This window comes from Rhinoraja longicauda, chromosome 28 (genome assembly GCF_053455715.1).
Source record: "Rhinoraja longicauda isolate Sanriku21f chromosome 28, sRhiLon1.1, whole genome shotgun sequence".
Lineage (NCBI taxonomy): Eukaryota > Metazoa > Chordata > Chondrichthyes > Rajiformes > Arhynchobatidae > Rhinoraja > Rhinoraja longicauda.
In genome coordinates this window covers 20,764,716-20,778,745 of record NC_135980.1, presented here as the reverse complement: position 1 = coordinate 20,778,745, position 14,030 = coordinate 20,764,716, and the positions used below count along the sequence as shown (strand labels likewise).

General features: G+C 42.4%; 1 long non-coding RNA gene across 1 annotated transcript; it reads right to left on the bottom strand.

The window, feature by feature from the left end:
* Positions 1-5,669: 5,669 nt before the first annotated feature.
* LOC144607080 (uncharacterized) lies at positions 5,670-12,960 on the bottom strand. The gene is made up of 3 exons (XR_013549053.1): positions 12,798-12,960; positions 11,365-12,352; positions 5,670-7,402 (listed from the first exon to the last, which is right to left on the bottom strand). It is a non-coding gene; the product is annotated as an uncharacterized LOC144607080 (long non-coding RNA).
* Between the last annotated feature and the right edge of the window lie 1,070 nt (positions 12,961-14,030).

The window sequence follows — 14,030 nt, the reverse complement described above, 5'->3', positions numbered from 1 at the left end:
TGTTTTAATGTAAAGGATGAGATGTTCAGATCATTGTACTGTCCCACAGTTGAATGCATGAGTTATTCTACAATGCCCCAAGGGTCCAACTGTTGGACGCTACAATGACAGTTGTATTTATATTATAAATAATGTTTTATCTACTCTTTTTTAAAAAAAAACAATATCAAAAAGGAGTTCATAATTCAGCATGACTTGACTAAAATAAGTTGACAAATTTCCTGCAAAGTGCAAGCTTGGCAAAGTGATAATTATAAAGTGATATATTTGAATGTTTTGGTTGAGGGATAAATGTTAACCATGAAACTGGCTGGAGACCCACTGGCTGTTCTTCAACGGTAATGGTTTTGTTTCTACTGAACCGCAATAGGCATTTTTAGATAATGCCAGCACATGTCAAATGTCTGAATCCCTTAAGAGACCAATCACCATTACGATTCTGAGAATATCTGATGCCAGTCTGAACTATAAAATGTTTTTGTCAACCTGCCAGTTGTGCAGATTAAATCTGTATTGAATTTGGTGCACAATCTTTGATATTTGCAAACTGCTGTCAAAATCCACAGCGTAAAATTGAACAATAGACTATGGAATAGCCACAAGTTTTGCTTTGCTCTGACATCTGCCTTTCACTTGATTGGTTCTCTGATCCCAATTCTGCCAACATACTGCAGTTATTTGTGGTTGCATGTTCAGTTAATCCTCCCTGAGGCATGAAATACTGTTCAAATTATGAAAGACTTGCACTTGGTCCTTTCTGTAGTGTAAGAAAAAGCAAATTTGTGTTGCTGTCTGACATATGTTTAAAATCTAAATTTCTTCAAGCTGGAAACTTGTAATTCTCAACTAAGGGTATGGGGATTTAAGCTGTCTTTTTATCTTCCACTGGAACTGCCTGGTTTATTTTAAAGCAACTATCGAATCGATGAATAAATAAGTGAATTCATAATGATCATAGTTAATAACAAAAACACAATGAGCAGCAGCTGCCACCATTGCTTATGAGTTGGTCTTTTTTTTAAAAAAAGTGGCTTAATGAATTTAAATTGCTAGGGTGTAACAGTGGTGCAGCATCTTACAAATCAAATTGCAGATGTTGGAAATCTGAAGTAAAAAATAATTGCTGTAAACACTCAGCTGGTCATCAGCATCTGTGGGAAGAGAATCAAGAGTTGATTTTTTTCAGGTAAGTGATCCGTTGCCAGAACTGGGAAAGAAAACAAGTTTCTGTTCCAGAGAATGAGTGAGAGGAATGAATGGCACAAAGGGAATTTGTCTATGGGGTGAGATCCAAGTGACCCAAAACTTAAGGTTGCCATTATTTTAATTTTCCATCCCACTCAAATAAATCTGCCTGTCACCACTTGCACTGTTAAGATCTCCAAAGCGAGCTTGAGGGGGGGAAAAAAGTTAATCTTCCTTCTAGACACATTGCGGACTCCATATTGGATTCTTGAACTTTGTCGCCCTGTCTGTACCAGAACTGGCCATTTCTGCTTGCAGATGGAATATTGTGTGTGCCATTCTATAGCATGCAGTCGATTCTTGGGGATGTTGCCAGGACTGGAGGGTTTGACCTATAGAGAGTAATTGGGACAGACTGGGACTGTTTTCACTGAAGGAAACAGGACTGACTTAGAGTTGATATCATGGATTGCATTTTTCTTAGGGTGGGGTGGTCTAAATCTGGAGGGCATGTGTTAAGGTGAAAGGGAAAATATGGTACCTGAGGGAATGTTTTTTCTACAGATAGAACATGGAGTGCTGGTTAGGCAATATCTCTGGAAGACATGGATAGGCAACATTTTCTCAGGATGTATGGAATGAGGGTATTATAATATTTAAAAGACATTTTGTGTTATCTCTAATTACAAAAGCAGTCACTTTGTTTCTGATGCATTGCTACTTTTTTATTCTTTTAAATGACACAGACGATTCATCTTTGTTAATGTGGCACACAATTTATATGATCCAGTGACTTGTGTTCAAGTTGCTACAAAAGAAAATATATTGAACATGAAGAATGATTTCTGATCCTGACACCAGTGATTATTTTGTAATAGAATGTGCTATGTAAATTATTCTTCAGTCACTAATTTTCATATGGGATTGAAAAAAAAACGAGTTGTCTTTTTGTTATTTAATTTGCCAGTGACTACCTAAAAAAAAATCACTAATCATTTACCCAAATGTGACTCCCTTTCTGCCCAATACTGTGCCCTTTCCAAGTGCCCTATTGCCACCTCTTTAATAATGAATTCTAGCATTTTCCCTGCTTCTGATATCCAGCTCTTAGAACATATAATTGTACAGCACAAGAACAGGTCCTTTGCCCCACAATGTCCATGCTAAACATGATGCCATGTTAAACCAATCTGTCTCCATGTGATTCATATCCCTCCATTCCCTGCATGGCCATATGATTTGGGCTCACTAACCCATGGTTTGCTGTCTTCTCCCTCCCTTTGTGAAATAGTGATTAACTTTAATCTCTGGCACTGATGAAGATGGTAACCTGCAGTGCAATATATTCAGTCAGCAGATTTTCTTCAAGCTAAGATTGAGTTTAAAAAAAAGTTTTTTGTTGGCAAATTAGTCTGCTACATATTTTTCACATCGGTACATGGCAAGGCAAAGTCCGTACATCTATTGGAGAAACTATGTTTATAGAGGTAAGATAGACATAATTGGGACACTATAATATTATTCAGTTGTAACTAAGCAACCACTGAATGAGATGGATGTTATTTTACTTAAGTAATTCAATTCAAATGTACTCCTGTTACGATTTAAGCTTTATCCTAATATTGTCAGTTTCCACTTCTAACGCTGTTATGCATGGATAGTAGACCTATATATCTTGAAACAAAACTTGCCACCTTATGAGGGGGGAGCAAATTGACTATTATGATAACAGGCAAATTATGAAAAGAACGATGTACCAGCATTACACCCAAGTATGCCCTATTGTCATTATTGATGGATAGGAAATATATTACTTTTGACATTCATACAGGTCAAGCAAAAGGTTATATTCTTTGCTTATCTAGAGATTTACTCCTGAAAGTGAATAGTTATCTCTTTCATTGACCTTTAACATGGAACAATTTCCCAAGGTACTCAGCTTGGCACAATTGAGGCAAAGTAGATTCCAGGTCTGATGAAGGAATTTTGGCCAAAGAGCTGGGTATTTAGAATCTTAAAGGAGGAGGAGGAAGATAGATTTAGAGGGAGAACATATTAGGAGATGATCTGTATCCCGAATCTTCGACATTCTTTTATATGGATGACCAACTCTGTTGAAGGCAGCACTGTTTTCCCTACAGTGAGGTGGAGTTAGTAACAGGAGTATACTATTTAGACCATATAGTGAACGTTTGGGTGCAGTGGAAATGTTGGCCTTGGTTTTATGATGACTGAAACAAAATATTTGTTGAAACCTCCACTCCTTTCTGTCCTTACTTGGTGATTTACTAACACGTTATTTATGATTTAACTTAGCATTAATTACTCACATTTCTTTGGCCTTTATCTAAAACCATACGGCTTTGTGGGGTCCTCATTGTTGGTACTTAATCCTTCACCTACTTAACTGCATACCACCTTATTTCTCCTTGTCTCCCAACCTTTTACTTAACAGGGCAGGACAAATGTTGGCCAATTGCTAATATGCAATATAATTACATCAGCCAGCTGTTTAATTAACCTGGGGGAACAATATTTCCATTGCCAATATCAAGATATTTGGAGAATGAATCGTCTCCTAACAGCAACAGGCCTGTAATTGTATCAATCTTATTCCAGCTAGTGCCTGGGCTGTTGTCAATAGGTTTCTCTTTTTATTTTTGTTATCAACAATTCGGTATACCTCAGTGACCTGCTAAGCCACTTAAGATCTCATTATCTGTCAACCATGACTATTTCACCATTTACAATCTAGGGCTATGGAAACCAACATGCTAAATTTAAGTGCTGTACTTCAGAAAATTGAACAATCTAAATGTAAATGCAGCCCTCAAAGCCAACATCTTAAAAAAGTTAAAAATTAACCATGTCGCTGCTGAAGAAAAAATGTTTAAATGTAGAAACAAAGAATAGCAGGGCAAATTAACCAAATGGTGGTTAATACACAAAAGGACATTCAGTGCTTATAATAACTCAGCATGTCAGGCAGCAGCTGTGGAGAACAAGGATAGATGAAGTGCCTGGTCAAGATCTTTCTTCAAACTGAAGTGTTTGTTTTAAGACATCTATCTGGGTCTGAGCACTTATCACTGGAATGTGGGTCTACTGGCATGGATCTACTTTCAAACCAGGATGAATGTACTATGAAGAATTATGAATCTGCTAAATGCTGATCCCACTAAACTGGATGAACAGGAACTTTGTGGTTTACAAACAAAAAGATAGAAATGGTAAGTGGGAGTTACAACATCTGTCACTCAAATGTATTAATCCAATGTTCCACTGCTCGAGAACTATTATTCATATAGTTAAACATGCTGCATTGTAACAATTATTAATGTGGTTGGGGAGCAGACTAATAAGGTAGGAAATAAAACATCATGAATAATGCTCACAATGTGCTTTGAGAATATTTTTGGCCCAGGAAAACTTAGTTCTTTCAGGAGAGGCAGAAGCTGATTAATCAAAATATGGAAAAATCCTTGTTGACTGATGCTGTAACCCTACCTTTAACTATGAGAGGTTGTGCCTGTAAAATATACAGTCGCTACACAGCCAACCCTGACACCAAATTAAGTCTGACAATCTTTTTGGAATTATTTGTGAATGAGGTTTGAAATTATTGTAACTTTTAGATGTGTTCAACAAATTGTTACACAATAGATCTGGTGGAAAATTGCAGTGTATGGGACAAATGGACACTAATTTCTCTGCAATTTATGCTATTGTCTCAAAAGTAAACACAAATGTCTGCATGGATAAAAACAACCATTGGTCAGGAGTGAATGTGAAGATCAAAGAAATTAGCGACATTCAGTAGGCTTTTGGAGGTGGTAATGGATGTACCGGTTGGCATCTTTCAAAATTCCAGATTCTGGAATAGTAACCTCTCAGCTTCACTAACCAGCAATGATAAAGTGAGAGGTCAGCTTGCTTAACTAAGACCCGAGGTCAGAGGCTTATAAAATGGAAGCAATAAGACCATCTAAATGGTTGTAGTGAGATAAGAAAATAAACAGGTCTACTCTCAGGCACCTAAGGCCACGGCAGCATTGCCACAATGCTGATGATAGATGATTAGAGACCCAAGTTAAGACAGGGAAATATCCACAATGCTTGGGCCTGCGGCCCATGTTGTGAATCCGGGTCTTGGCTTGAAATACTAGGACTAATCCATTCATGCTCCTCTGAATCTGATTTGCTCAGTCCCAATAACAGCTGCAACACAATTGAACACAAGTTGAAAATTAATGTGATGTTGAGTTAGCCAATGGTCCAGCTTCAACAGGACTAAGATGGAGGAAAGCAGGTCCAGAGTTGGACTAGGACTATCAGTTTGGTGATGTCTCATGGGAGAACAGAAGGTAAAGATGTGAAATGTGTTTTGCAAAAAGGATTTAACTCCTTTCTGAACCCTGAAACAGCACCTCAACCAGGGAATGGTAGAGATCCTAGGATCAACAATTCCGCATGACAGATGCATCCTGACGTTGATATTTGGGAGGGGTATGGTCAAACTCTTTTATTGACATGTCAACATTTAGTACTTTAGGTAGCTTCCTGATCTTACAAAAGACAAAGTATTGCAGATGCTGAAAGTCTGAAATTTAAAAAATCAATGCTGTAAATCAGGCTTCATCTATGGAAAGAGGGAGAGAACAAAAATTAACATTTCGGATCAAAGACCTTTGATCAAAAGTTACCCACATTCTTTATCTGAGCTAATATTCCATGTTCACATCGTGATTCACCTGGTTCTTTTGAGGTATTATTTTTTTGCCTGTGTTTTACTTTGCAGATATATATTGCAAGGCATTTGATAAGGTTCAGCATGGTGGGCTGCTCTGGAAGGTTAGATAGCATGAGATCCAGCCGACTGGATAGAGAATTGGCATCATGGAAGGAAGCAGAGGGTGATGGTGGAAGGTTGTTTTTCAGACTGGAGGCCTGTGACTAGTGGTGTGTCTCAGAGACCAGTGCTGAGCCCTTTGCTGCTTGAGGTTTATATTCATGATTTGGATGAGAATGTACGTCATGATTAGCAAGTTTGTTGATGACACAAAAGTGGGTGGCATCTTAGATAGTAAAGACGAATATCACAAATTGCAGCAGGATCTGGAAAGGTTGGGCAGGTGAGGAATGGTTAATGGAGTTTACTACAGGTAAGTACAAGATGTTGCATTTTGGGAAGTCAAACTCTGGCAGGACCTTCATAGTGAATGGCAGGGATCCAGGGAATGTTGTAGAGTAGAAATCGAGACGTGCAGGCACATAATTCCTCGAAAGTGGTGTCACAGGTTGGTCAAGAAGGCTTTCGGCACATTGGCCTTCATCAGTCACAGCATTGAGAATAGATGTTGGGAAGTTATATTACAGTTGTGCTAGACAATGGTGAAACCTCATTTGGTATTGTGTTCAGTTTTGGTCACCTTGTTATCAGAAAGATGTCAAGCTGGAAAAGGTACAGAGAAGATTTACGAGGCCTTTGCCCGGACTCGGGGGCCTAAGCTGTAAGGAGAGGTTGAGCAGGCTAGGACCTTATTCCTTGGAGCGCATGAGGAAGAGGGGTGATCTTATAGAGGTGTACAAGATCATGAGGGGAATAGATATGGTAAATGTAGTGTCTTTTACACAGAGTAGAGGAATCAAGAACCAGTGCACAAAGATTTAAAGTGGGGAGAAAGATTTAATAGGAACCTGAGAGGCTACTTTTTTGCGCAACAGTGGGTATACGGAATGAGCTGCCAGAGGAGGGTGTTGGGGCAGGTAGTATCACAGTGTTTAAAAGACATTTGGACAGGTACATGGATAGAATAGGTTTAGAAGAATATGGGCCAAATGCAGGAAGCTGGGATTAATGTGGATGGGGTCATGTTAGGCAAAGTGGTCAAGTTGGGCCAAAGGGCCTGTTTCCATGCTGTATGACTTTTGCTCTTTGTATATATGCACATCCAGTTCATAGGGCTCACATGATTCACTTACAGTAAGTGAGACGAATTGAAGTGGAATAACTATTACAATAGCAAAACATTAGGAAAATATTGACATTATTAGCGCATCAAATATTTGTTATGCCATTTGTTGCTGTAATCCACATTCTTAGAAACTAGTAATCCAGGGCAATTTTGACTTCTGTTTTTCGAGGATAATCAACTGCTTGCTACGGAAAGGTTTACCGGAAGACTATAGCAGCTCCCCGCAGTAGAGAGTTGCGTTCCTAGAAAACAGTGCACAATGTTAATTTATGTTACACAATCTGCACATGCATCAAGAAATGCAAGTTAGGAAAATATAACATTTGCTTTAATTTATTTGTAGTTTTTCCACGTAAATTCCCAAAGAACAAAATTCATAACCCCAGTGGCTGTAATGTAGGTGTTATTGAGCTTAACAAGGATTCTGGTCTTTATCTTTATTTATATCAAACAAGAAGTTCTAGATAGAATCAAAACTTCTCACTGTTAACTCTTGGGAACTGAAGGCAATTGTTGCCAAAGGGAAACTTGAGACTTTCTTGATATTCTTTCAGTTATCCCACTGGATATACTGGCATTAAAGTGCAAAAACAGTAATTTTAGAAACTCCCAAGAATAAAAGAGTATATAGATCCTTAAATGTCGTAAAAATGCCTTGGGATACAATGTCTCAAGATCGGTGACCAAAGATTTTAATTGAAGCAGTTTAATGGCAAGTCCTCAAAGAGGTGGAGGGGGTTAGAGGTCATTTCAGGGATTTTCATCATGGGCAAGGTTGGAAAAGACACTCGCATGGGCCCTAGCTATGCCTGCCTCTTTGTCGGGTACGTCGAACAATCCCTGTTCCGGATGTACACTGGCACCATCCCTGAACTCCACCTCCACTACATCGACGGTGCTACCTCTTGTACCCATGCAGAACTCACTGACTTCATACACTTCACTACCAATTTCCATCCTGCTCTTAAGTATACTTGGACTATCTCCGACATCTCCCTACCGTTTCTGGACTCATCATCTCCATCACAGGAGACAGACTAGTGACTGACATCTACTATAAACCCACTGATTCGCATAGCTATTTGGACTACACTTCTTCCCACTCTGTCTCCTGCAAAAAGTCTATCCCCTACTCCCAATTCCTCCGTCTAATTGCAGGAACAGCACCTCATATTTCGCTTGGGCAGCTTGCAGCCCAGCGGTATGAACATTGACTTCTCCAACTTTAGATAGTTCCTCCGTCCCTCTCTTCCCCTCCCCCCTTCCCAGTTCTCCCTCTATCTTCCTGTCTCCACCTATATTCTTCCTTTGTCCCGCCCTCTGACATCAGTCTGAAGAAGGGTCTCGACCCGAAACGTCACCCATTCCTTCTTTCCTGAGATGCTGCCTGACCTGCTGAGTTACTCCAGCATTTTGTGAATAAATACCAGCCATTAAGGATGAAACAATCAGAATTAAGTATGTTTAAGAGCCCAGAATTGAAGAAGGTAGATTGAAAGGCTTGAAAGATAGAGTGAAAAGGGAAAAGAAAAGACCATGGTGAAAATGGAAAGCAAGTGTAACAATTTTTAACTGAGGTGATGCTGGACTGGGAGCCAACATCAATCAGCAGACAAGGGTCAGTCTGTGGACTTTGATGCAAGATAGGATGTAGGTAATAGAATTTTGGATGCCTCATTCAGCGAAGCAAGGATTTGACCTTGGCCCAGAGTGTGTTTGTAACAAGACTGGTAGCAATGACTTGTGCTTCCCAATGTTTACTCTGAAAGAAATGTTTGCCCCTTCAAGGCTGGATGTCACACAAGCAATTTGGCAGATTAAAGACTTGGATCAAGGAAGGCAGCATTTGTGTGGAACCTTGACAACATATTTGTGAACACCAAGTAAAGAAAGTTTGAAAATAAGTATTTTCATGGAATAACCTCCAACTCGTTTTAAGAGTAGCATAAACAGCAGCTGCCTTGTCCTTGATTAGGCCATCAAAAAAGTTAGAGAGGACTTTTGCTTGGTTTGAAACTAGTCTAATACTCTCTTATTGAAACAATACTCTAAATACAATATTTATACATAAATAGGAAACAGGAAAATTACTCTTAAATCATTTGTTTTTCCATCTGAAGTCACCACATCATTCAAAGAAACTTTACAAAAACCATTAAACTTCATTCTCAGTTCATTTGGTTACAGCTGCCGGCACAATGAATAGAATCATTATGCAGAAACAAGGAACTGCCGATGCTGGTTTACACAAAAGGACACAAAGTGCTGAAGTAACTCAGCGGGTCAGGCAGCATCTCTAGTGAACATGGTTCGGATTGGAACCCTTCTTCAGAGTTTATTCCCTGCAAATTCTCTCTATTGCTAATTAAGTCCACCATACCAATTTGAACTACATTTAAATCAATGTCCAATTATAACACTTAAATTTTTTTTAAATCAATTCCTGTTATGGGTTTCTCATGCCCATTTCCATTTAACCCCATTTGCTCTGTAAACAGTTCTAATTGTTCTAAAATCTATTGAATTCGCTTTTCTCAACAGCATGTCCAGTAATTCAGTGCCTATTTTAAATGTTCCTCTTAAAATACTTAACTCTTGTAAACAGGAAGTAACACAACTTCCGTAAGCATTCCAAGGTACATTAGATTTCTTGTGGATGATGTGATAATCGCTTACACGAATTTATTTTACCCAGTAAAGAACGACAAATGCTCGGTCAAATGTTCATTTTAAAGTTGAGACAGATAGATCTTTGTTAACCTAAGGTAATAATGAATAAGAGGCATGAATAGATATGTTGCAAAACCACAATAATCTGCAATCCAGTGATTCAGATGTTCCAATGGCATGGGTGATGTTGAAACTCACTGGATCCCCAGTTCCCAGGCATCATTTAAACTTATCTGGGTAACAGGACATTTTATTATAATATTGTATAATGTCAAGAAAAAGTGAATTTAAAGTGCATTGGGATATTAATAGGAATAACATCCATTAGTCTGGAAAATCTGCAAGTCTGGAATCAGTCTCGAGAGTGTTGGATAATCAGTTTTACTGTATTCATTGGAAGGTGCAACATTCATCCAGGGGTAAGTAATCCTTACTTTGGATTTTACCAAAGTACACTTTGGCTAAATCTAACATCAGATTAAATGATGATTCATATTAAAAAAAGACACAGCGCTGGATTAACTCGCAGTAGGTCAGGTGGCAGTCAAACCTGCTCCACCATTCAACATTGGCTGAGCATCCAAATTCAGTTCCGTGTTCCTGCTTTCTCCATTTCCCTTCATCTCTCTAGATTTAAGATCTAATTTTGAAAATATTTATTGATTTGGCTTCAAACGCTTTGTGATATTGAACCGCACAGGTTCACCACTCATGCCATTCAAGTCTAGCGACACAAAATTACACAAGAAGTCCAGATATGTCCTTGATAAGGCCATGAAAAAGGCAAGAAAGGACTTTTGCTCTAAACTGGAGGGTGAGGCAATTGTTCACCAGCTGTGGCAGGGAGAAATCAGGGCAGATCAAGCAACAGCAAAGCATCACTCCAATGCAAGCTCATTGCATTCTATAAATGCTTTGATAAGGAGAACACGGATGTGCCTTCCCGGGCCCCCAAAGCCCCTGATTGTATTACAATCTTAGTCACAGAGGCCAAGATCCTTCACGATAAACCATCGGAAAGCATCTCGACCTCATGGTACACTTGGTCGTGTTCTTAAAACCTGTGCAGACCAACAGGTTGGGGCAAATAACAATAACAAAAAAAACTGGTGAAACTTTTGAAGAAATTTCTCCTCTTTCAAGTCTGATCCTAAGACCACAACCACTGGTCCAGGACTCCCCCATTATTGGGATCATTCTTCCTGCTTCTGTTTTATCGTGCTCTGTTACAAATTTGTATGCATTTACACATCTCAGAGTAATTGATGGCACTAAAGTTAGTATCCCATATAGTTCTCTATAAAATGTCTTTTTTATTTGGTGCACATTTTGAATCCCTTAATAAATATTGATTATTTACAAATGTTTATACAAATTCAGAAAATGCAAATTATCTCATTAATATATTTCCGTATCCATTAGCGTGGAGTATCCAGTACTGCCTATAATCCCCTCCTATTTTGTTCGAGTAGTCATTATTAATGCAGACTATTTGATTGAGGAGGGCATCAGAAATTAAGAAAGCTGTCCTTACCCAAATGTCAAATACAGGTCATCCACAGATAATAAATGATTCAATTTTTACAGATGTGTCTATAAGCCACCTTTGTTCCTAAAGTGTAGGAAATAAAATAGTCTGAAGGGTCTTGACCCGAAACGTCACACATTTCTTCTCTCCAGAGATGTTGCCGGACCCGCTGAGTTACTCCAGCATTTTGTATCTACCTTCGATTTAAACCAGCATCTGCAGTTTTCTTTCCTACAAATAAAATCACTCGATATGGTAACCACACCTCCAGTGCTATAATGAATAGCATCGACACCGATAGGAAAAAACAATTATAAGTGGAGAGCAAACCTGTTCTGTCATTTGCAGAAATTAATGTATGTATACACATCAGGTTTTTGAATTTAATAACATTACGTGAGCTCGTTCCGATGAAGGTCTCTAAGTTGGGCATTCATAACCTGGGATAGACACCATAGATAGGCACAAAAGGCTGGAGCAACTCAGCGGGACTGGCAGCATATCTGGAGAGAAGGGGGTGATGTTTTGGGTCGAGACACAAACCTGGGCATAGCGTGTCCACCACTCAATTAGCAGCTTTTTCAGTACTCCTGCCACCATACATCTAACCTGACGAACGAAGGACATAAAATGGTGATTTTCACATTTCAAAGATGTTGCGTGACCTGGCTTATTTCTCCCCCCAGCCCCCCAGCATTTTCTGCTAGTGAACAGATTTCAGGCATTTGTATCTTTTTTGACTGTCATGCACCGTTGAATTCAATCCACTTCCCTTCCAGGTACGTCGACGTTCTCCGCGTCTGAAACAGGGTCCCGACACGAAACGGCACATGGGTACAGCTGGTAGAGCAGCTGCTTCACAACGCCGGAGACCTGGGTTCAATCCTGACCTTGGGTGCTGTCGAGTGTGTGGAGTCTGCCTGTGACCGCGTGGGTTTCCTCTGGGTGCTCCTGTTTCCTTCCAGATCCTAAAGATTTGTAGGTTTATTGGCCTCTGTAAATTGGCAAAAAAAGTGTGGGAGTGGATGAGAAAGTGGAATAACGTAGAATTACAGTGAACCATCGACGTGGACACGGATGTATCCAACGAAGGGCCTGTTTCTCTCGACAGAGACTGTTCGACCTGCCGAGTGTTTCCAGTTTTCCTGCTGAGATTTCAGATTTGTTAACATCTGCATGTTACCGGTTCCCTGACCCAATCGGTCACTCACATCTGTAAGGCAGCCCCACCCGGTCGACTAACGTTAGCGTTATGGAATGGGGCCCGATCTCCAGCCCTCATTCCACGCCTGTCCCCTGTCCCCCACTCCCCCCCCCCGGTCATGGTTCCCCACCCACCGCCGGACCCGGTCACCCATCGCCGCCGGCTGACCGGTTACAGGGCCGGGCCTAGTCCACGATCTCCTCGGTCCCTGGGTTGCCCGCGGGTGGTTACTCACGGCGGCCGGTCCATGGCATGGTCACGGTTGACCGGTCCCCCCCCCTCAGTCACCCCCGGTGGGTGGTGGGGGCGTGTCTCCGCCCTGACCTCTGACCCGGCGGCGGACGGCCGCTCCCCATTGTTTGGCGGCGCTCACGTCACTGAGCACATTAGCCGGTCTGAGCGAGGGGGAGGGGAGGGGGGGTGGAGGAAAGACAAAGAGAGAGAGAGAGGGAGGGAGTGAGAGAGAGAGAGAGAGAGAGAGAGAGAGAGAGGGAGGGAGGGAGGAGAGAGGGAGCGGCGCCGACGGGCAAACCCCCAAAAAAGCAGAGGGAGCGCGACGCCGGCCCCGGCGCCAGAGGCGGGAGCAGGAGGCGCGCGACCGGCCGCCGTGCGCGCGCGAGTGGAGAGAGGGACGGAGGAGGAGGGGGCAGAGGCCGAGAGACAAAGGGAAGGCGGCGCGCGCCCAGGGGGAGGGGAGGGGGGGCGGGTGGAGCCTCGGCCGAAGTGGGAGGAGCCTCGGCCGAAGTGGGAGGAGCTTGAGCGAAGTGGGAGGAGCTCCTGCTGCTCCGGGCGTGAGAGGAAAGGAAGGAAGAAAGGAATAACGTGGGGGGGGAGGGGAGTAACAGCCTCGGCCGAAGTAGGAGGAGCTTGAGCGGCACCTCCAGAGAGTGCAAGGGGGAGGGGGAGGAGGAGGAGCTTCAAGTGGAGTGGGGAGGGGCTTGAGCTGCTCCGGCGCGAGAGGCAAGGAGGAGTGTTGGTGGTTGTAGTAGTAGTAGTGGGAGGAGCTTCGGCCGAAGTAGGAGGAGCCTGAGCGTGAGGTGGGAGGAGCTCCGGCAGCAGCAGTAGCTGCGCGCGCGGGGAGGAGGAGCTTGGGTGGCGCGAGCGGAGGCTCAGGCACTGGGAGCGGAGAGCGCGGCGGCGCGTCGGGAAGGCGGAGGGGGGGGTGGGAGGAGGAGGAGGAGGAGGGGGGCGGCAGCGCGGCCGCGGCATGCCAGGCTCGATGTTCTCCGAGATGGAGCCTGTCAGCAACTCTGGCGGTAACGGAGGAGGAGGAAGCACTGTGGTGGTGGTGGGCAGCGGAGGAGCCGCCGCCGCCGACGCCACGGCCGCCGGTAACAACAACAACAGCGGCAGCAGCAGCACGGAAGAAGATCAGAAGTCGCTGCGGCTCGCCTTGGATCACCTCTCCATCTTGGGGCTGGGAGAGGAAGGCGACGGGCTGCTGGTCGAGGGAGGCGGCGCGACGGTG